General features: G+C 37.9%; 1 long non-coding RNA gene across 1 annotated transcript; it reads right to left on the reverse strand.

Annotated features, from left to right (window-relative positions):
• Positions 1-3,978: 3,978 nt before the first annotated feature.
• LOC120542920 lies at positions 3,979-23,965 on the reverse strand. The gene is made up of 4 exons (XR_005636259.1): positions 23,925-23,965; positions 17,902-17,940; positions 4,658-4,726; positions 3,979-4,173 (listed from the first exon to the last, which is right to left on the reverse strand). It is a non-coding gene; the product is annotated as an uncharacterized LOC120542920 (long non-coding RNA).
• Between the last annotated feature and the right edge of the window lie 761 nt (positions 23,966-24,726).

Raw genomic sequence — 24,726 nt, forward strand, 5'->3', positions numbered from 1 at the left:
ATATCTCTGTATTATAAAGAAACATCTTGGAAGGCTTGGGAGGAGACGATATGTGATTTTCTCGGAGACACTTTAAATTTCCGTGATAGACACTTTAACGTCCCGCTAGACAAGGCTGTGAGACAAAAGGACAGCTGTTGTACGGGCTTTTAAATGATGGACGCGCAGCACGGCAAGCAGAACATGTAGCTCAGCAGCAGCAGCAGCAAGCCAGCAGCTGATCCTACCACATCTCCTTAGCGTGCATTCAGTCCTATAAACGGTAAAGACGTGAAGTGGGTGGTGCGTAGCGCGCCCAGGGGGTGGGCGAACAAAGTGAGCAGGGGACAAAGCCCCTAGTTTTGTATAGTATCATTACCAGAATATCAAATTTAAATACACAAATATAAATTCTGATCAGGAATAAAGACAACATAAAATGAAAGGGCAACTATGGTTGCATCGCTGATAAATTTTAGCAGAACTATCAAAGGAGCCTTACAGTAGGAAACCTACAAAAAATGACACAGGGAAAAAGTGACGTCACAGTAACAGTGTAGGATAAATGAATAAACAATGCACATAACTTTTAAGGTTTTGGTCCATGTTAGTACACAGTACAGGTATATTAGTTTTGTTTGAGGGGCTCCCAATGCTTGCTACGATCGTCTCTGACTTTCCTGTGACCCTGCTCAGGATAAAGCGTGTTTAGATGTGAATAAAGATGGATGGCTGGATGGATTGTTGGAATACCTGATCAATCAAAATAAAACATTTAAAAATGAAGTTGCAGCCTCATGGACATACCACCAGTTAGCAGGAAGACTAATAATTCAATAGCTAAATCTAGAGAGGTAGGGTCAGACTTCAGATATTGTTTTTTAAAAAAAGTACTGCACTGAAGCAGAGATGTGGAATTCAAGGCAAATGGTACTATGAAGTATGATTCCAAGGGTAACCACAATTGGAAGATTGGATATTTCAGCTAGAATCAAGGAAAAGAAGAGATAAGGCAAAGATTGAGCTCCACAGGTTGTCTAGGCAATTGTATTAGTACTTTTTAGCTCATACATTGAAGTAAGTGAAGCAGGCAATTTCTAAGAAAGATATGGACCCAGATATGTATGTTTATTTCAGTTTGTAAAAATGCAATATAAAATTGTGTCAATCTTGAGTGAAGAAAATAATGCCAACCAAGTCCAAATATGAAATACATAACTTAAAAGAACTAAAACATAAGGAATGAAATGAACTAAAAAATATAATGTGATAAAAACAACAGTCTTTTTGGGCTTTCCTAAACTGGCTTGAACCCTTGCCTAGTGGTGTTCTGCTCCCATTTTATCATTTTTCTAGTACCATAAAAACACAAGCCTTCAGCTCAGTCCCTCATTTAAACTCAAGACTCGTTTGTCATGCAGTTGCTTTAAACCCAATCACAGGATCACTTCCAAGCTCTGAGAACCATCTTTGTTAAAAGAACACCATAATAGAAATCCTGGTGTTATGCTGAACATCCCTAAAAAGGGCTACAAAATCCCATACCTTTAGGTCACTAATGGTATATGTAGGGTTATGACTGTCCTGCTGCCAGTCCGCCCAGACCTTACACCTACAGTAAATGGACAATAGTGGCCTTTTTCCCTTAGGTCTGTTCACATGTGGCCTCTACCAGCCAGCCTCTATTAGCTAGCTGACCACTTTTTCTTTCTGGTGCTCACTACAGCTACACTGTCAGTACAGGCATTTCATTGTCAGTAAGAAGGGTTGTTAAGCAGTGCAGGTGGTCTACTTCTCCTTACAGCCCCATTAACTCAAAAGTATAAATTCCAAAGATGATTTGAAAGTGTTCTAACATATACTTTTAGTCCAGCTCTTGGTTACTTTGTTGAAGATTATCATTAAGATTTATTCAGCCTTTTCTGGTTAAGTGACTTCTAAACAGCCATACAATACTACGGAGAGGCCAAGGCCTAGCGGTCTAATAATTGGGAAATCAAACCTTTTTGTTCATAAAGTTGTTCTGTGGAGTGTAGCCCATCTGAAAACAATCAATAGAGACCAGTGCAGCCTGATAGGAATAGTAATATTAGAAATGTTAAAAGTATTTCAATAATGTTTTGTGCCTCTACAATGAATGTCTTACTACAGCTAGGCTGCATCAACGGGAACCAGATAGCAGTTAAGTTTGAACTAAATGAATTATTGAGTTTCTGGTTAAGTTTGAGGGCGGCACGGTGGTGCAGTGGGTAGCGCTGCTGCCTCGCAATTAGTAGACCCAGGTTTGCTTCCTGGGTCCTCCCTGCATGAAGTTTGCATGTTCTCCGTGTCTGCATGGGTTTCCTCCGGGTGCTCCGGTTTCCTCCCATAGTCTAAAGACGTGCAGGTTTGGTGCACTAGTGATCCTAGATTGTTCCTAGTGTGTGCTTGGTGTCTGTGTGTGCCCTGCGGTAGGCTGGCGCCCTGTCAGAGGTTTGTTTCCTGCCTTGCGCCCTGTGTTGGCTGGGATTGGCTCCAGCAGACCCCCGTGACCCTGTGTTAGAATATAGTGGGTTGGATAATGGATGGATGGTTTAATTTGAACTAAATTATTGCGCTTCTGGAAACCTTTGTACATTACTTTTTTTCTTGGACATTCTTTTGGCTGTGGTTTTCCAAAACAGTTGTTTCACATGACTGGTGCCCTCGACTTAAATTGCTCCTCCTCACATGCTAAGAACAAACAAGTATACCAAAAGTGAATGTGACAATCTCTGTGCAATGTTATCTGAAAATAAAATTTATACCTGTGTTTTTCATGTTCTTTTAGATAGCAGTAATCCTAGTTTGTTGGTGAAAGCTAATGAGCACTTGACCAGAATTAGAATGCATATAAAGCTATGCCGAAGAATTAAAGAATATGGAGGTTTTATACTTCACTAACAGAATGTCATCTGTCAGATGTATTGTGCCTTACAGACCACAATAAAAAGGGAAAATAAAAGGTAGAGATTATAGCTAAACAATAGCCCCTTCACATGGGCACTTGACTGCATCAGTCATCGCCTTATTCTGTGTTTGCAGTACTTGTTAGTGATATACAACATACTCCGGCAATCCACAACAGTAATCCTCAAATTTTGTTTTTCTATTGGTAGTAGTGTTATGTGACACATCTGTCAAAGTTGTGTTTGCTATTTTTCACTTCAGATATCAATGAAATATAGAATTTGACCATAGTGTCCACTTAAATCTAAAAACAATCCTAATTGTGCAGTAGCATTTTCATTTAAATAAGCGTTTTTGTTTTCTGTTAAAAGTAAGTTTTACAGGGAAAAGTATCAATGGTACTGCCTGTTTATTTTTTGTTACTGTGACTGTGAGGCCAGTTGACTTAGGATTTTTGAATATTAAGTATTATTCTTCAGCATAGCACAAATTTACAAGTTTACTATAGTAAAGAAGAAGCACACAAAAAAAAGCTTGTTATTTATTCACTCATGAAGTGCTCCTTTTTTCATATATTCCAGTCAGTACCCCTACTTTAATTAAAGTAATCAAAAATATTTTTGAGTATTTGAAGGCTGTTCAAATGACTAACATAAAATCTCTTTTAAGATGAAGTTCACTGACAGGACTAGGTAGACACTTCACTTCCCTCAGTCACAACCAAAAATGTATGGAGGAATACCACTTAGAAGCTGCTGTAACAGAGAGACATAGCCTGGTGCAAAGAGAACAAATCATGTTTCACCCTTTTGAAAGTCAGATGAGACCTTTAACGCAGCACGTTCATCGCCAGCTGTGTTACGTTCACCTATTTCAGGATCATAATGCTAATACACATGGAACACCAGGGTGAACCTAAATGTTTTGCATGAACTCCGTGATTACAAGATCTAAACATTACTGAACTACACAGAGGCCTTTCTTCTTGAAGAATGATGCAATTTGCCATTACACGCAGTTCATGAATTAAAAAGTACTGAAGCTAGACTGAAGGCCAAGTAAAATATTTTGTTTTATTCATCACCCCCCTTAAAAGTTTCAGTTTTGTATTGTAATAAGACAGTTAGAAACCCAAATGAAGCATCTGGAGTAGTTCATTTTAATTTTAGGATTCAAAGTCAACAAGTCACAGCATACTGCTCCTTAGTGTAAAAGATTCTGGACAATTGAAAACTGTTAAATGTTGTATTCATATTTTCCATGGAGCTGCAAAGAGAGAAAAAACGTTGAGCTTAGAATTGCTTAGACAAGCTTTCTATATTTTCTTCAATGGCACTGAAAACTAGGTGTTCTTTGAAGGTGGACTAACAATAACCATATCAAGGCAGCAAGCAGCACTGTGGCACATTGTTTAGTGCTGCGGCTTCAAGGCTTCCAGGAGATTGTATGGACATGTACTCTGCATGCCTAATTATGACTTTCTGTAGGTGATACTTTAATTTTCTTCCCACACCCAGAAATTAGGAGTTGAGAGTGAGAGATTAGTTGATGTAAATGAATTCTGAATCTGTGTAGGTATGTGTACATGTGTGCGCTGTAGTGGACTGGTGCTGCATCTAGGACTGTTTTCCATTTTACACCTAATGCTGCTAGCATAGATTCCATCAAATATCAATGATTAAGAATATTTGGAGAATACTTAAATTGTAAAATTGAGAAACTAGTGTTGACAATTAAGAAATACACTTACGTCGCTCTGCCAAGATTTGCCTTGTCCTGTTTTGGGACCAGCCACCCAAAATGTTTCCTTTTTGCTGGCCTGTAATTGCAAAGGCACAAGAAACCCAATGATTTATATTAGCTATATTAAAAATGCATTCAATGCTCTCAGTGATTGACCCCACAGATAAAAATTGCTATTGAAAAATGTTTCACGTTTAAAACTTTATGGACCCGAAACTTTCATATCTTAGTTGTACACATTATTGTTCTTAGTTGGTGTCTGCAGCAGATTACATTTTTAAAGGATTCCCCTTGTATGTATACAATGCGTTGAAATTGGCACCTTGACAGCCACATTTTTCATCTTCTTATTAACTTTCAGATCAATTATATGGACAGAAATGCTGCAAGTTGCATTGTTTTCCTTTGAACCTTTTGTCTTTAGGTGTATACTTATTCTGGCATGGATAGATAAGACGGAGTCAATGGCTGTATTTTACAGAAAAACGTTATTATGAAAGACAGAATTTAGAAAACAAAACCAAAACTACAGCTGAAAAGAAAGCAGTAACTTAACAAAGAAAGTTTAGGCTTAAGCAAAAATCCAGCTGCATATTCTTAATATATAGTAAGTGACATAAACAGAACTGACAAAGTAAGCTTGACAATCCAATATTTGGGACTGACTAAAAGAAAATTTTAAGTACATGCAATATGCCTATGTAATCAGACATATGATTCAATTGCTGTCACCAAGTACAACAAAGACAACAACATACAGCAGGACAAAAGATGAGTCCAGAAACATGTGGGCTTTTCAGAACATTGAGGTAACAAATCTGTTAGCCATAAATATAAGAGTTAAGTTAAGTATCAGCTGTAAATACATTATGCATGGTTATCTTTGAAGCCATCAAAAGATGCAGTATGCATCAGTTTGAAGTTGGTAAGACATCTTGAAACTTACTCAAACACTGTTTCACATTCTGCATGACAAGAGCACAACCCAAGCTGTATTCTTTGCCATTGTTGCTACATCATAATCAGTCGTAAGTAGCACAGAGTATGTTTGTGAGCGAGGATGCAATAATAGGGGTGGGACCTCTTCCTGAAAAAAACCTCATATTTAGCACTGTCACACGTTTCATCTGATTTGGGTGCTTCTGTCAACATAAAAAAGCTCTTGTCTGAGGAAGCACAAGTCATTTTAAGGCAACATTTACACAGCAGCTAAAAGTAAAAACAGAATTTCTCTATCTTGATTTTACCTTGTGCTAAAGAGCAGGATGTATGCAAATTCATCAACTCAAGCTATCATGGAAGAGACTCGAGGAACGAAAATCTGAGCTGATTTTTTTTGAGCATTTATCTCTGCTAGTGTTCTATACATGTTAATAAATAGGGACTGGAGACTGGACTGGTGAAAGAAATCTGGATGCACACAATTGTTACCAATAGTTACCTTCATTTACCACTTTGAAAAACACTACATGGATGTCGTCTTGTATTTCAAACTCTGTTGTCTCTGATGAATAGGTCAAAAGGCTTAAATTAAACCTGCACTGGGGCCAGAGGGCTGGAGCTGCCAGGTTACTCGGCACATCACTGTAAGTAAGCTCAAGGTCATCTGCAATGGGAAGAGGTCAGCAAGAAGGACAAGCAGAAGAAGCCTTTTGTGTTACCCTTGCCATGACACTTGATCTGATGTACAGTTGACACTTGCTGGCAGTGCTTTCAGCATAGATGTTATCTTTGGTAGTTTTTCAATGTCCCATTATGCCAGCTGCTTGATTTGGACAGAGTTTAGTTATTTTCCTTTTCTTATCATGGATTTCTTCATTGTCTACTAGCTAACCTATGGATATTTTCTTGCATTCAATCATCTGTTGTCTTTAACGGCATGCAATATTACACACCTACAATATATTTGTGACTGACTTTGTGGGGGTCTGTTGAGGGAGCCCTTTGAGTTTGGAGGCTCCCATGCCTTGCCAGTGATGATACTGGCTGACTGAACACTATAGACACCACTTTTGAGTTCCTTACATGACAAGTTCTTGACCATCAACCTTACAGGTCAGACCTCTCACTAAGAGATTTCCTTCTGCTTGATCCATTGGAAAGCAATCTGCAATTGATGGTAATGGTAACATAGACTGTAGTGTCACAGTGGAACAAAAGCCTGGTTATTTGTGTAAAGATGTCACCTAATAATTGGTTTGAGTGTACAAGATTGAGTTTCCCACAATTCTGAAATTACCTCATTCTTTAGTTTTATGTTTTTCCAAACTTTTTAGATGCATCCTGAGATCATAAATGATCATACACAATGACTTCTGGATTTGTTTGAATGTAATTGTATGAGAAGGCCTAGAAAGTAAGCTAATGCATGATATGCAGAAATGAACATGTGTACAGATGTATATATTGCCAATTGGCTGTACTGCATGAGGAATAGCAGCATTTCAACAGAACATTCCTAAATGTGGCAAGGATGTTAATGAAGTAGAATATAAATGTTGAGTGTTTGTTACTGAAACTGGTAAATACAGTATATTTTGAATGAAGCTAGGTACTCAGTTCTCAAACTCAGATAGACCAAAAACCTAATTAATGAACTGAATGAAGTACAATCACTATTCAATACGTCACTGTTGCCTGTGTATCCAATAAGCTTTGCACTCCTAAATGGAACAATGAAATACATTTATTCAATATACAATATTCATTTTATTTCTAATTATTATTATGGTATCTTATTTCTTTTTACTATAAATTCTTGTTTCATGTTTTCATTGTTATATTTATTCAGTCAGTAAAAAAGTAATTTCTTGGACCCTGTTAGAATAATCACTGAGAAATTTATTTTGATGTTTCCAGGGATGTCTAAAAAAATCAGAGCTAAGCTCTTAAACACTGACTGGCTTATAATATCAAATCAACATTTCTTTGAAAGTTATAAAAGCCATAACAACACTGGCACTTGAAACCCCACGACCGCTGTCTTGCTCTCTATAACCTTCAACCTTTATTGTATGCTCCATCATGACATAGAGAAGATAACTGCCAGAGCACTGAGAGCACCTCAGCTAACAAGGAGAGAAGGCGTGTTCTAACCTCTGCACCAGCATTCATCTCTGTTGACATTCAAAAGGATTATTCTCCTGGCTGAGCTTGATGTTGATGGTATTCTGAAGACTTCTTTAATGGCTGTTTTGCTGGTATTGTGGCTTTAATATGGTGCTGTGTGCAATTGCCTAGCCCTGAATTAGATCCATGCATGAAACCAGTCCTCCCTGTCAAACACTATTGCAGATTTGGCCTATGAGAGTATGATTTCAACAATAAGCAGTTACCCTCTGTCAAAAGAGTGTAAAATCCTTGTTCTCTGCAGTTAGGTACACCACGAGAATAAAAACTAATGATTTAGATTCACTCCTTTCTTGATATTATGGAAATAAATGAAGAGAATTGATGAAATGTGAAGAAATTAACCCCTGAGAGAGATTAAAATTGTTTTAGGGCTTTTTCATCCATCCAGTTAAAAGATGGGCCAGTTTTGAAATTATCCAGTTATGAAATTATCCAGGGATTCATTCATGGAGGAAGCCATATCTATGAAAGAAGAGAATACAGTGTTCTTTACTAATGAGAACTAGCTTATGATCCTCCTTGCCTACCAGTCGACAGCCAAGTGCATGTAGCATAAGCCAAGGAGAGGAGTCAACATTTCTCATTGTGAAGATATACTGTATACTCTGCCAGTGAATATAAGATTAAAAAAAATCACTCGAACCTTGATCTCTTGTTTGAAAAGTTCCACTAAGATTTTCACTGCCTGCAAAGCCAAAAAAAAAGTTTAAAAAAAGTTTAGTTAAATCTGTACACAAGTGATTATTTCTGAACACATTTCAGCAGAGCTTTGAAAAGCCAGACATTTACTTGCTTTATCATTATTTGACATCTTTCTTTAGTTGTTTGATTTACTGTAGCACTTTCATGAATATTATTCACTTTCTCTGTACTTCGAGGACTTTGCCTGACAAGAAAAGAGACCTCTTGATTGTAGAACATGTACATTGTATCTTCATTCTTCAAACATGCATCTATTATATGCCAGGGCTGACATGGTGGCCCAGTACACAGCACTGGTGCCTTAAGAGTGCTGAAAACCTTTCAGTGGTGTATCTCTAGGGACTTGAGTTTCTTCCCACAGATAAAAGACTTATTAGGTTAACAGGGGCTTGTCTTGGTTTTGAGTTCTTGTGTATGTCCAGTGCACTGATGTTTTTATGCTGATTACTTTCTAATATTACTGGGATAGGCTGCAGCTCCTTGTTTTAGTGGAAAAGGAGGGTTTCAAGAAAATAGATATGTACATTAATAATAAAATTTACAAGTTGTTTTTTTTTTTCAACTGAAATCTGAAAGCACATGCTACATCATAGGCAATCTGCTGTAGTAGCTAAGCCACACAAGTTAAAATCTAATGTTGCCAGTTCAATCGCCATTTGTGCAATTATTATGTGATCCTGAGCAAGGCCTGCACCTTTGTGCAGAAAATGATTTGGCTCCCTTCATAAAAAATTACTTAAGTTTTCAAACTAAATTACCATTTTACAATTCAATTTTCATACCGAGGCAACAGGAGATTGAATATAATCATAAATCCTGAATCTTAAGGATGAAGAAATGCTGATGCATACACAATACTTAGTTTTTAATAAGACAAAATATTACAAGAAAAAATACAAAAACAAGAAATCTATTATAATAAAAAAAAAATCCTGAAACAAGACAAAACTTTTTAGCCTGGGACAAGGTGTGACTTTTTCCAGAGAGATACTTTTACATCCCGCGAGACGAGACTTTGTGCCAAGAGATTTAACCTCTTGGGCCGGAGATAAAAGACAAAGAGTGGATGGCAAAGTCGAACATCATAAAGAATTCAAAAACTTTGGCGCAATACACATGCAGAGCAGGTTAGAGTTAACGAAAGTACTGTACTAAAATTCAAAAGTCTCAAAAAAATGACAGTAAAGATTAAGTCAGAGACTTGCAGCTTGTCTAACTTGTGTTGCCATCAGGGAAAAGTAGTGTTTCCTCCCAATGAAAAGAAGTACCCGCAAGAATTAAAATATTTGTTGTTTGGTGAAAGTGAAATCCACATACGCGAGCGGCAGAGATACGAAGTGGCAGGAGCGTAGGAAGCAGGGGGCAAAGTCCCCTAGTTTTAATAATACAATAATTACAAAAATGCTATTTATAATGGCACTTTTCTAGCCTTTGTACTAGCAAACCTTTCAATGATATTACTCGTGTGTAATTTATCTAATTATTCATTTTCATTTAGAAAAATTTCTTTCTGCAGATGCAACTGTAACCAGCAGTGACAAATAAATTCTTAATGAGACATTTGGAAATGAATCAATAAATTATTATTGTAAATTAAATTCAATACATTTTTCGCTGTCATATTTTTATCCAAAACACATTGTAAAGATTTTAATTCCTCGAAAAGAGACTGACCATCTATTAATTTTAGATGCAAATCCTTGCAATATTTTAGGATTTCACTTTCATCCCAATTCCACAACAAACTTATATGTGATACAACTTTAAACGTATCACTGTACTTCTCTAAAAGTTGAAATCGTTCGCTTATCAACATTATGGCTAAATCAATTATTTAAAAAAAAACCAAAGTTTTAAAAGTTAATTTTGCATCTGTAGTGCATTTATCTTTTGATTCATAATCAAAACATCTTTTTCTTCGCTCTCTTACAGTATCATAAAATGTTGGTTCAACATCTATTTCTTCTGCAATTTGTACTGCATTTTTTATTATTGATTCAAATGATTCATCTGCCCTGAAATCATTCAAGTAATCTTTAAGCTTTTTTAAATTTTCAAGAGCAATGTTAGACTGATTGATGCTATACAGAGTTCACATGAAGCAGGTCATGAGAGAGAATTTTCTTACCCCAACTAGGTAATCAGGAACTTCCAGAAACTTTTAAACATAGCCTCCCAAGGTATATGTCAAGGGGTGAGGGGATCTATAGACTTAATGGAAAATCCAAATTGAAATTCTTAGAATAATTTAATCTGGTAATTATTCCATTTCCAAGAAAGGGTACCAGTACTATATAGTGGCTCTCGATGGCTCTGAGAGGTGTGCCTTTACCCTTCTTTCTTTCTTTCTTTCTTTCTCTCTTTCTCTCGCGAGAGTGGTGAGTGGGCGGAGCTCTGTGAGAAAGTGAGAGTGAGAGCGGGAGAGTTTAAAGGTCTGTGATTTCACTATTTGTTTTTCCTGTTTTTTTGTTCTTAATTGTTATTCTGTCTCTAACTGTTTATCTTTTTGTTTGATTGGTTTATTCTGAGGAAGGCCAGAATGGCCTCCTCAGGAGGAGTCCGTTTTCGAACGGTGATTTCGAAAAACTCACCAGACAACATGGAGTGAAGCTTATGCCAGAAACGACCTGTTCTCTGGAAGAATGTGTAATGGCTGTAGGAAATGTAATAGGCTGTGACAATGTTTGTTCAGCCTCAAGAATGAGCAGTGCGGTGGTAATGTTTGTTGCTACAACGGATTTTGTCCACAGATTGGTAGAAAATTGAGTTGTTATAAAGGACACTTTAACCCCCGTAATGCCTCTTACAACTCCTGCAAAAAAGATTACCCTATCTAATGTACCTCCTTTTCTATCTAACGAGACCCTTGAAAGAGAGCTATCTCGCTATGGACAGTTAATCTCACAGATTAAACGAATACCTTTGGGATGTAAAGCACCCCAGTTGAAGAATGTGATGTCTTTTCGGAGGAGAGTTTTAATGATTTTAAAAAATACAGCGGATGAGTTAAACGTAGCATTGAGATTCCGAGTGGATGGTTACGAATACGTTATCTTTGTCACATCGGAACCGATGAAATGCTTTAAATGTGGCAAAGCTGGTCATGTAGCTAGAGATTGCAAAGATGTTGTTAAAACTGCAGAATTAGGCAAGCAACTGACCCCAGATGAGACCCCCGACCGCCCTGGGGATCAGACAGATGCGGCAGAGACGGCGTCTGCATTTAATAACACAGCGGAAAGTAGCGGCGGGATCGCTGTTGCTCAAAATGAAGACGCTGCTAGCGATCAGACTGCGTTGGTCCAATTGATCAGCGATTCACTTAATGCCGATCCCAAAATGAATAGGGATAATGAAAACCAAGACCTCCCTGTATCAGAGTCTGGAAACACTGTTAATGAGTCGGGTGTTTTGGAGGTATCGGACTCTACTATAGAATCAGTGGTCCCAAGCATATGGGGTGATATGGAAATGGAGTGTGTCGGCTCCGACAGTACTTTCAAAACACCGAAGGCTATTAAAAGACCTTGTGGGACAGACGAGCAAGTTGCTTTTAAAAAAAGAAGCTTTGAAGAGACTGCAGCTGCGGCTGACACTGAAGCGTCCTCGGTTTCAGATTGTGGGGAGGACGGGTATTTAACTGATTCCTCTGTTGTGTCAGAAAGTAGTCAGGACACCACAGAGGGATATGGATTCTACAGAATTAGAGCCTTTCTGGTTGAAACAAAGGGAAAAGAGTGGATGTGCAGAATTTTTTTCCGGATGTTAAATTATTTATTTCCTCCGTTAAACGGTTAATGAAGCAACGATCGGGCACTGAGGTTTTTTAGACAAGGAGGGTGGAGGCTTGAGTATTTTAAGAAAGTTACGTACCACTGCTAATTTAACAACTTGTTAACAATGGCTCAAAAATCTGCATTTCATATATTACTTAATGGTATAGCATTTTTTTTGGTTGCATTATCATTTTTAACAATGTATGATTTTAAAATTGGGAGTCTTAATGTTGCAGGTTGTAAGAGCCCTCTTAAGATCGCGAAAGTGTGCGACTTCCTGAGAGGGAAGCATCTGACAGTGGCTTACCTTCAGGAGACGCACAGTGAAACTGCTCTAGAAATTGAGTGGCAGAAATGCTGGGAGGAGACGTTTTTTAGTCATGGGTCAACACGCAGCTCTGGTGTTGCCATTGGTATATCTAAACAAGTGTGTCCGACATGGTGTCTGCCTTCAAGTGATAAAAGGGCGGATGCTTAAAGTAAAAATTGACTTGGACAACAGCAGGTTGGTTTTTATTAACGTTTATGCACCAACAATTGGCAGTGAAAGAGTGCGCTTTTTTAAATGTCTTGAGCGTACTTTATCAGAGTGTGACCCGGATGAATGTGTGTTTTAGGTGGGGATTTTAACTGCACCCTTAATGATGCACTGGACAGGAATCATGCAGAGCCCCACCCGCGATCTGCCAGAGAGCTGAAAGCGCTCATTGAGCGATATGAATTGAAGGATGTGTGGAGGGTTCTGAATGGGGGCGACAGGCAGTATACGTGGGCACAGATGCGTGGTGGCACCCTTTCACTTGCCAGGCTTGATCGGTTTTATACTTTTAACCATCATCTTAACCATTTTAATTCATGTGTCATTGTGCCAACATGCCTTTCTGATCATGCATTAGTTACCTGCAATGTTCTTCTTTCATCTTTAAAGTCAAAAAGCTCTCATTGGCATTTTAATGAGCTTTTATGTCAGGACTCCCATTTTAAAAATTGTTTTAGGTACTTTTGGACACAGTGGCGGAAAGGATATGTCAGTTCTCTTCTCTGAGTCAGTGGTGGGATGTTGGTAAAGTGCAGATTCGCCAGTTCTGTCAGCAGTATACTCTGAATGTCACGGAGTTTGAATGATTCTATGAAAGCACTGGAGGAAGAGATAGCAGCACTCCAGCAGGACTTGGACTCCTCTAAGGGCAGTGAGAACCTGGACATGATAAAAGTGAGAAAGGCTGCCCTCGAACAACTGACTGATTATAAAGTACAAGGTGCTTTGGTTAGAGCCGTTTTCAAGCGGAAACTGAGTGTGATTCTCCAACCAAGTACTTTTTTGGGCTGGAAAGAAAACAGGGCCAAAGCAGAATAATTCATTGTTTACATGACCCCTCTGGAAGTGAGATGAGAAGCTCTTCTCAAATTAGGGCATTTGATTTTTATTCTAAGCTTTTCTCATCTGAGCTGATGGAACAGGACACTGCTTGTTCGGGTTTTACTAAGGGACTGCCGCAGGTGCCAGTGGAGGAGTTACCAGCCTTACAGAGAGGACTTACCCTTGAAGAACTCTCGCGGGCATTGGCAAGTTTAAACACCGGGAAAGCTCCAGGTATTGATGGACTTACTGTCGAATTCTACAGGCTGTTTTGGGAGTTCATCGGACCGACCTACTTGCGGTTCTTCAAGAGTGTTTAGATAAAGGTCTCCTCCCCTTGAGCTGTTGTTGCCCTCATTCCAAAAAAAGGAGATCTCTGTAATATTAAGAACTGGAGGCCAGTAGCCTTGCTTTGTACTGACTATAAAATATTTTCTAAAGTGTTGGCTACGAGAATGAAGGAGGTGTTGGGTCATGTCATTCACCCTGATCAGAGTTACTGTGTACCAAACAGGTCCATATATGACAACATCTTTTTTATCAGAGATACATTTGAAATTTGCAAATTGTTTGGTCTACATGGTGGTCTAATTTCCTTGGACCAGGAGAAGGCTTTTGATCGGGTGGAGCATCAGTACCTTTGGCGAGTACTAATGGGATTTGGTTTCCCACCCTGCTTTGTTTCCATGGTCCGGGTGCTCTACAGTGACATTCAGGGTGTACTGAAAATTAATGGTGGGCTGAGCGCTCCCTTTAAAGTAGATAGAGGGATTAGACAGGGTTGCTCTTTATCTGGCATGTTGTATGCCCTGGCTATAGAACCCCTGCTGATCAAATTAAGGAAAGTGGTGGGTGGACTGACTGTTCCTGAGTGTTCAGTGCCTTTGAAGGTCTCAGCATATGCAGATGATCTCGTAGTATTAGTTGGAACACAACAAGATGTGGATGGCTGGTGTCTGTGCTGGATGAGTTCCAAAAAGAATCATCAGCTAAAGTCAATTGGACCAAGAGCTCTGCAGTACTATTGGGTAACTGGATGGGTCCTTTTCTTTCATTGCCTTCTGGACTGAAATGGACAAGAGATGGTCTTAAATACCTGGGATTACATCTAGGAGGCATAAACAGTGAAAGTAAGAATTGGGAAGGCGTTACAGAAAAGGTCAGAAACCGTTTACAACGCTGGAGATGGCTACTTCCCCAACTGTCTTATAGAGGATGGACGCTGATCATAAACAACCTTGTCGCATCTGCTCTATGGCACAGGTTGGCATGCCTGGAACCCCCACCTGACCTGATTACTGAAGTGCAAAGAGAGTTGATTAGTTTTTTTTGGAATGGGAAGCATTGGCTGTACCGAGGTATTTTGCATCTACCCAGGAGTGCAGGAGGACAAGGACTGGTGGACATTTTTAGCAGAAAAAATGCGTTCAGACTGCAAACTCTGCAAAAACTGCTTTATGGTCATATGGCTGTGTCCTGGAAGCCACTAGCGTGTGCTCTCCTGCCCAAGTTGGCAACCTGAAATTGGACCGCGCTTTTCTTAATGGACAGTGATTCCTTCCCCATAGGTAATGTTTCAGATTTTTATCAAGTATATTGAGAATCTGGCAACAGTTGGATTGTCGCATTGAGGAAAGATCCTTAAATTTATATTGGACTTTAGAATTGCCAGTTGTCTCTACCATGGCTGTAGAATCAACATCTCTGAAACAACGCCTGATCAGAGCTGGTATTCTACAAATTAAACATTTGATTCAACCACAGCTACTCAGTTGGCTGAGCGCAGAGTCAGTGGCTGCAGCTTTAGGTCTGAATTCAGTGCGCACAGCAGAAAGATTTTTGGCAGATTTTTTGAATATACCTTCAGCTGCTAAGGATTTATTGAAAGACTTTTTTAATGCTACAGATTACCCAGAGCCTTTGTCTGCATTTCCAAATTTGTTAATTAATGCCAATGAGAACTTGATGGGGGAAAATGGCAGGAGAAGAACTAAATATCTTCCTTTTGACTCTGCAGAAGGGAAGGAGCTCTATAAAGTGTGTGTCCAAGCTCGATATCAGCCCCAACTATGCAAATACCCGGATACACCCTGGAGGGATAAATTGGGAGGGGTAGAGGGTGTCGGCCCCATTTGGGAGAGTCTGTACAGTCCACCATTGAATAAGAGAACTGGCGATCTGCAATGGAGAATTGTTCATGGGATTGTGGTAGTTAACTCTTTGTTGTCCTTAATTAACCCCAACATCTCAGAGCTGTGTCCTTTTTGCCAACAGAGAGAGACTGTTTTTCACTGTTTTAGGATTCAACCTCTTTTATCTGTACTTGCAGTGTTTTAATGTTTTGGGTGTTTATTTTACCAATCAGATTTTTATATATGGTTTGGCTAATGTGAAAGCAAAAAAGAATGTTGGCAGATTAGCAAATTTTTTATTGGGACAGGCTAAGCTTGCCATTTATATCACGAGGAAGGAAAAATTAAGAGTGACAGGGAGTCTGACTTGGTGGGTTTCTTTAAAGCACAATTAGAAATAAGAATTTTATTAGATTTCAAGTTTTATACGATGACCCATAATTTGAATATATTTATAGAACAGTGGTGTGCAATGAATGCAATTTGTAAAATTGTTAATGACGAGTGTGTCTTTGTTTTGTGAATTAACTATTATGATACTACAGCAAAATACGCATTCATAGGTTACATAGGATGTTCTTTTTTATTGATGGTTTGTTGATTTTGTAATGATTGTTGAATGTTTAATAAAAGATATTTCAAAACTCTTTCTTTCTTTCTTTCTTTCTTTGTCCCTACATAAATGTCACCCATGGAATCAGCCAATATTATCACAAAGCAGCATTTGGTGGGAAAGCCCCTTTACATCTGCTGGAAAAAAATCCCTTGAAATACCATAGAAACAAAGACCATCATTCAGTCACATTTGTGCAGTTGTTGAATCGATTCCAGTACAACAGGCTAATTTGGAACAACTATGTTGCAACATTGTTGCTCCAGATTTTGGCATGGTTCTAGAACAAATACGCACAACGGGAAAAAGCCTCACATGAAAAATTAATACATTTTTTTCGTTGTGGCCTTTTTTCCGGTCACATTTTGGCATCTCCTCTTGCTTAGTGCCTTTGTGCATTGCAAAATCTGCACACCCACATGAGCCAGCAACTAGCCATGTTTTAACTGTGAAAAGAATCTGAGCTGTTTTAGCATATTCTCAAACTATAACTTGCTTTGGATATATGTTGCAGGCCAAAATGTAAAATCACATTTGCCTTGCAATGCCAGTAATTATGATATCCTTCTACTAATGAAAGAGGTTCTCTGGCACAAACACTAAAAACAGTTTTCAAGAGGACATTAATCATAATTTCCCATTTACAAAATGTAGTTGGGATTTAAAAGTCAAAAATGAGACAATGTGATGTGTTCCAATCACCCAAGTTTTACACTCATCAGGCTCTCTGGAAAAGGTTATCATGGTGTACTCAAATAGTGACAGAGTCTGATAGAAAGAGAAATAATATGGTTTCCATCTTTGCTGGCAGCAGTGAACTACTAATACTTCAGTGGATATGTGAATTTGTCAGTCATTTCTACATGTACTTTGTAGACTTCTCTTTAGTTTAGGTATATATTATAAAAAAAACACTAACTCTACTTTAAAACACATCTATTTTCATTAAATACAGATAATAAAACACAAACATGTTAGTAATTTTTCATTGTTTTACACAATGTTAAAAAAAAACTCGCATATGTAAATGGTTAATAGGAACTTATAATGGATAACCATAAAAACAGTGTATGCTATAATAGTATTGGGGTCATTGATGTTCCTGAATTTGCAAGTGACAGTTGCTTCCATATACTTGGTATTAAGCTAAATACACTTAAAAGTATCTAAAGAACTCCACCGGTGATATGTTTTATCCAATCTTTTCTCTGTTCTGTTTGTGATTTTCATGATGCATCCAGTCTGGGCATCTAAAGGGGCGGATCTGATTTCTTTGGGTTTCTGTCTGGTTTTTCTAGAACAACAACACTAAAGTCAGTCATTCCTCTTCATCTAATCAGAAAATCTAAGCATGTTAAAAAGATCTTTTCTTTCACATTATAAAAAATGTGTGCAAAATCAAAGATGCACTTAAAAAATTAGTGCATTGGACAATATTGTAGAACAAGTATGAATTTCATACTTATTTCTTTAATGCAAATCTGGTTTGAAGTAGTCACATGGGGTATATTTTTAATTGGGCACAAAAACTTTTACCTTCAGGTGTATTGTTGCAGGTCTGACGAACCTTGGGTACTGCAAGAAGGAAAGAAGGCATTAATGTTAATAAAGCTTCACATTAAAATGTTGATATCCTGAGACATTTAAATGAGCATTGTTAAGCATGGAGAGTTCTGTTAATACATTAAATTTAAGTAGTAATTTGACTGAAAAGTAACAACATAACATACTGGTGTTAATTCCAAATTTTAAAGTAAGCATTGTATTGTGTTGAATCTCAAAATTAATTCTCTTTCAGATAAGGATCTGAAGAACAAGGTGTACTGAACAAAAGTGCACATCCAATGTCCAGAATAAAAGAGAGCTGAAGTCAAGTCAAAGAAAAAATCATCTGCAAAATTCAATGTATTTAAAAATAAAATGAAACTCCCAGGAGGTAATTAATGGACCATTAATCAAAAAGATAAACTATGGTATCCATGAATATGAACAATGAAAACACAGCATCTCAAATCTGTTTAATTCAGTTCAAGGCTGTGGGAGCCCCACAGATGTAAGTCAATAACCATACAATCATTATTTAAAAAATATTCTGAATGAGGGTATATTTATATTATTTTAAGATCCATGTGCAACATTATCAAGTGTGCATGGGGAGTCAAGACCTGCCATTGTCCAGGCTACTTAGCAGTAAACAGACATTTTTAGAAGCAGAAGAACCTGTAGGTGACAATATTTATAAGCCTTTCTTACTGGTTAACAGACAGTACTCAGTAGTTACATGTCCTTTTTACAGTAATAGAGGTTTACAATGGTTGGGCATTCCTAGCTGCAGCCAAAAAGGAGCTGCTGCGTCATACCTGGAGCTTCAGTCAGTCAGTCATCTTCCAACCCGCTATATCTTAACACACGGTCATGGGGTACGGTGTCCATTTTAGGACATCCTCCTCCCTCCGAGAAAACTCCCATCATTCCTATTACCTTCCACAAAATATTCCTCCTCCCTGCGAGGAATCCCTCGTCACCCCTCCTCCCTCCCCTGTCCTCCCTCCTTCCACCACCGTCTGCTCTCAGTTCTCCGATGTCCGTTTTCCGTCATCCACCCTCCTACTGTATCTCCGTCATCTGCCTTCAGCTCTCCGTCAACCCCCACACTCCCCACGCCCCCATGACGGCATTTTCGATAATGAAGTGACGTAATACTCCAGCTCCACCTTCTTCACAAGTTCATTCACCGAATTATTTGTCAATTATATTTACAGTAAGAATTTACAGCACGACTCAAACGTGGGAACGAATGTAAATTACGTTAATTGTTGAGTGTCTTTTAATACTGTGTAAGCATACATACTAACACGCGTGCATTAAAATGTGTGCATTTATGGGGTGATTTCTCAGGCTTAAAAACTCACCTTTTATGATTAAGTTGGATGCAAACATTTTTCATTCTGAAGGGCACAAACCACATTGGATGTCAGCCATTAAACGCGCGAAAATTTCGGTACAGCAGATAAATAAGCGCAACATATTATCGGTTGTATGCTTACAATACATATAGAAACGTGTTACTCGTTAACTAATAGTATGGGATGGTGTTTTTCGACTCAGCTACAGATGCCGATGGAGACCAGAACTGCTTTGGAAAAATACGAAAGCCTTAAGGCCGATCTGGTAGAAGGTAATGAAACGATTCCATGTCTTGGTGGCTTTGAGTAGCTTGTTGTCAATATCTTTACACCTGTTTTTAAGGCTTATTGACTGAAAGGAGCTTTCATGAAAAAAGTTAGGGCTTTGCTACAGCATGCACCCTACACAAGTCAAGGAAGTAAAAATAAAGGTATATATTTCTGTGTTATTTAAACCTTTTAAGTTCGTATGCATAGCCCCATTTGGCCGTTTTAGTTTTTTTTATTTTCTTCAGTAATATTTAATCTCCCTTAAGAAAAACAACATATGCATTTTACTTTTTTTTGTATCTCTTTAGTAATATTTTAGTGTAATAGGATAAGCCAGTATTTAAACCTTTTATATTACTTTATGAAGTTATTTTACACAATGTTGAAAAATTAATAAGAAAGCTACATATTTTGGCAGTTGCTGCTTTAATTTTCAATGAAATGAAAAAAGCCCTCCAAGATAAAACAGTTTGCACAATCTAAAAAGGAGAAACCCTCATTTATAAAGGTTTGCTGCAGATGATTTAACTGAAAATAAATGAATAGTTCCTATGTGTATATTACATATTTGTTTATTTGACTTAGGCCTTTATCCTAGCAACTTGCAACATCTGAGGTACAATTTGTTACATTACTTCAGTGTCAGTACCAGGATTTGAACTGACAAGCTCCGGGTTTGCTGAAATATTACTGAAGAAAGAAAAAAACTAAAACGGCCAAATGGGGCTATGCATACAAACTTCAAAACCATCCATTATCCAACCCGCTATATCCTAAATACAGGAGCCAATCCCAGCCAACACAGGGAGCAAGGCAGGAAACTGATATCCTTGATGAAGAAAATTTCACAGTAATTATATTGTTAGATTTAAGTACAAAATATTGACACACCTCTGACCTTGCATAGGCTGGAAAATGATATTGTGCTCTCACGCACTGTCCTTGTGTGGTTTAGTTCATGTTTGTCAAGTCAATTTCAGAATGTACAGAAATGTACTGTCAGAAGTTTAATATGGTGTCCTATGGGGCTCAGTACACAGACCTATGTTGTTTCTCTGATGGTATCCTTAATAGATTGTGTCAGTGGGTTAATGGAATGGCTTGACGAGAGCTACTTGTTTCTGAACACAGACAAAACAAATGCCGATTACTGGGTGGGATTGATGTCAACTGCAACAACATTCTATCCCCTTTCAACTCAGTTGGAATCATTATTAGTTTTACTGAATTATAACACAATATCAGGATTATCTTTAGGCACTAGCATGTAATTTAAAATACACATTACAAAACTACCCACATTGGGTTTTTAATCTTAAAAATGCTGTAAAATTAAGATTTTTCTAAATATGGGGGATATTGAGAAATTAATTGATGTACTGTATTTATTTCTAGTAGAATTGACTACTGCATTGCATTATTCCTTCTGCAAAAAATATTACATGAATGAGAAAGTACAGACACATGGTCCTCAAGTCCTTACACTGGCTCTCAAGTTCGGCTTAGGACTGATTTCAAAATCTTCCTTTTAACATATAAAGTTATAAATGGCCTTGACCTACTTTCTTATTTGAACTTATTACTTATAAACCAGATCATGCATTAAGATCCCAAGATTCCCACATACTTATCACTCCAAGTACTAATAAAAATAACAATGGGAAGTCAAGCTTTAAGTTAACAGGGCCCCAAAGGTGTTGAATGATCTGCCTGCTTATATAAGTGACATCCCTTCAGTCTCATCTGTTAAATTCAGGCTGAAGGCTCATTACTTTAGTCTAGTAAACCCCAATTAGTGCTGCTGATCAACTGTACATAAAGAAGCCTTTGTTTGTCAGTCATTTGTGTAAGCAATACAATATTTATCCTCTATTCTGTTTCTCCTCTCAGTATTTTGATGTGACACTTTGTGCCACTGCTGTACTACCAAGTTCTTCTCCTGCTCTCAAGATATTGGGAGACTTGAAACCATTGGATAGAAAGATTCTTTCATCAGATTAGATGACTCAGCACATACTCTACTACAGAGTGTCCAGGAGGAAGTGGGCATCTAAGTTAGCCAAGTTCTCCATGATTGTGGCTGTGTCTGACTTGGTTTTCATTTTTTCTTACAATTTGGCCCCCCAGAGGATTATTTTCTACAGGGATGCTACTGTCAGAAGTTTGTTTTCTTCTCCTTCGTTATCAACTGACCGTATTCAACAAATAATGGACAGATATTGTTGGTTTCCATTTGTTTAAATCAGTTTCTACTGTGTTTCCTATGTGTTTTTATATGTACTAATTTTGTATTTAGTAATTATTAAAATCTACACTTGCATTTTACCCAAAAACTTGTCACAGTGCTCTGCTCCTGTAGTCAATGAAGAGTACTATAAAAAAAATTGCATCCTGTCATGTATGCACAAGAATGGAGCAAGCTGTGAGCCCTTAGACTGATATTAAGATGGGGACAAGTTATGCAGCTGCACACATACTATACATGTTCTCAAGTAAGGAGGAGAACAGTAATGCACCCTGACTCCAATTCCGGAAAAGCAGAGAAGCTTCCAGACATCTCCGCATGCAAGTCACACTGGGACCAGAAGATGACAATCAATGTCAATCCTGCAACTGCCATTACAGCCACAGTAGCATCATTTGGAGAAAAGTAAGGGGATTGAAGGGCTAAATATTGTGCCTTCTTTTTTTTCTGTTTTTGTATTTTCTTTATTGCCAAAGATTGTGGCAGACCCCAAACCTCTAGCCCATTCTGTTCTCCTTATTTTAAGAACAAAACCCAAACAGGACCAATTTTAAAATGCCAATTAGCTTCACCTGCCCATCTTTGGGAACTGTGAAAAATGAACAATAATACCTAAAGGAAATCAATGTGGATAACAGGAGAATGTGTAAGCTCCATGTAAACAGTCTAGATTTTAACTCCCTCACAAAGATCTGTAAGGTATCAGAATTAGAATTGGAATCACTTTATTGGTTGAATGTGAAACATATCAGAAGACTTTGGTTAGGTGTAAAAATGGATACAAGACATTTATCAACTCAAGACAACAAAATTTCAACACACCATTAACCTGACATTGTGCAAACTACTATACAAATACATTTTCTATACAAAGACGATTTCTTGAACAAAACATTTAGCTCAATAGTTAACTCAAACAAATAGAAAAACTATACAAAATAATAAATTATCCATCCATCCAATCATTATCCAACCCGCTATATCCTAACTACAGGATCTCGGGGGGTCTGCTGGAGCCAATCCCAGCCAACACAGGGCGCAAGGCAGGAAACAAATCCCAGGCTGGGTGCCAGCCCACCGCAGTAATATAGTATCAAATGCTACAAGTATTTACAAATAGACAAACAACTCAGTTACCAATCAGATGTTGCAAAAACTTAAAAGTTTATTTAGGATCTGATTAATCTGAGGAAAGAAGCTACAGAGATGGGAGGGGTGGAGTCAGCTGTAATCTTTTCTGCTCTTTTTTGCTCTGACAGTGAACAAATCTTTTAATGTTGGGAGACAACAACCAATGATTTTCTCAGCTGAACAAATCACCCACTGCAACCAAGTCTTAGAAAGGGAGGACAAAGAAGGAAAAAAAACAGTGATGAAGGAGGTCACAATACTCTCACTGATAGGAAGAGTATAAATGTAACAATATATGGCCTTGATATGCCAAGCTTCATAAGCTGTGAAGAAGGAACAACATCTTCCTTGCTTTCTTGATGGTGGTTTAACGACTGAACCACATACATGATCTGACCATTAATGTACAAAGATGAATAGTTAGTGATTTGTTGGCAGAAATCAATCCTTATTGCCACTGTCTTAATAGCACTGAGACAAGAAAACCAGACGGCCCACCTCTCTTCGATAGGAATACATATGAATATTGGAAATGAGAACCACTACGGTTGTATCATCTGTAAACCTTAGGATTTTAACAGATTTGTCCTTGGATCTACAGTGATTTGTATAAAGTGAAAACAGGAGAGGTGAAAGAACACAGCCTTTGGGGAACCTATGCTAATTGACATTGGAGCGGACATATACGGGCCCAGTGTCACATATTACTTCCTACCTGGTCAAGAAACTCATAATCCATTTGCAGACACCATAGAGTACACATAACTGGATTACTTTATCCTGAAGCAACTCCAGAACAATGGTATTGAAGGCTGATGAGAAATCCACAGACCCTCACATAGGTGTTAAACAAGTCCTGGTTCTTAAGAGTATAGTGGAGGCATAAATTAACTTAAATTTAGGACTACTAAACCCTGATAGTCTGTTCTGCTTAATAGGAAAGCACAGTTAACAGGTCCATAATTTTATAGTTTATTTAGCTACAACAAAATAAACCATATCCTTACTAGGCCTTGCCATAGCAGCTGCCAGTTCCTCTTCATCCAAAGGGCCTGCAATGAACAAAAACATACACTTCACCTATCACTTAAGCCAAGTTTGAACCACAATTTTATCCCTAATGGTTAATCTTAACCTCATTCTATTGTTTTATAGTAGTGCTCCTCCAGATGTTTTATTTGTTTGCTGTCATCAATAAAAACAGACTTGTTTGAATTTTACATTTAACCTACTCAAATACAGCAATACATTACACTACTCTAAATCAATTTTCGCTGACAGTCATAATGTCGTAGTCTCATTAGGTAAGAAGTAAAAGGATCTGAACCAGCTTATTTGGTTGTGTTATTTTCTCCTTTTCGCAGGAGACAGTAACATAACTAGTGTTAATTGCAGAAATCCCCAATAGGCCTACCCCTTGTTTTGGCTACTCCTTTCTTCCCAACAAATTTCTTATAGAAACAATCTTAACTCACAATCTTTTAAGTTATTAACTGAAAATAAAACACAAGGTAACACTATGAAAAGATTTACTCTGTAGGAAGGTGTCCAAGGTGAAAACTTACCTCCTAGCAATACACATTCAACAAGGAAAAGGTCCCGGTGGCGAATCTGTGCCTGGGAGCTGTTACTTAGGAACTGCTTTGCTGCAAGCTGCTGACTGCAGAGTCTAAAAAATTCAATGAAACAGATGTTAAATGTTTTTTAAACAATACCATCAGCCAATAAAAAAAAAAAAAATCAGAATCTAACTGCAAAATAGGAAAAAGCAGGAGGCATCTTAAACCAGAAAAAAAGAATCTTGCATTG

This window comes from Polypterus senegalus, chromosome 13, assembly GCF_016835505.1.
Source record: "Polypterus senegalus isolate Bchr_013 chromosome 13, ASM1683550v1, whole genome shotgun sequence".
Taxonomy (NCBI): Eukaryota; Metazoa; Chordata; class Cladistia; order Polypteriformes; family Polypteridae; genus Polypterus; species Polypterus senegalus.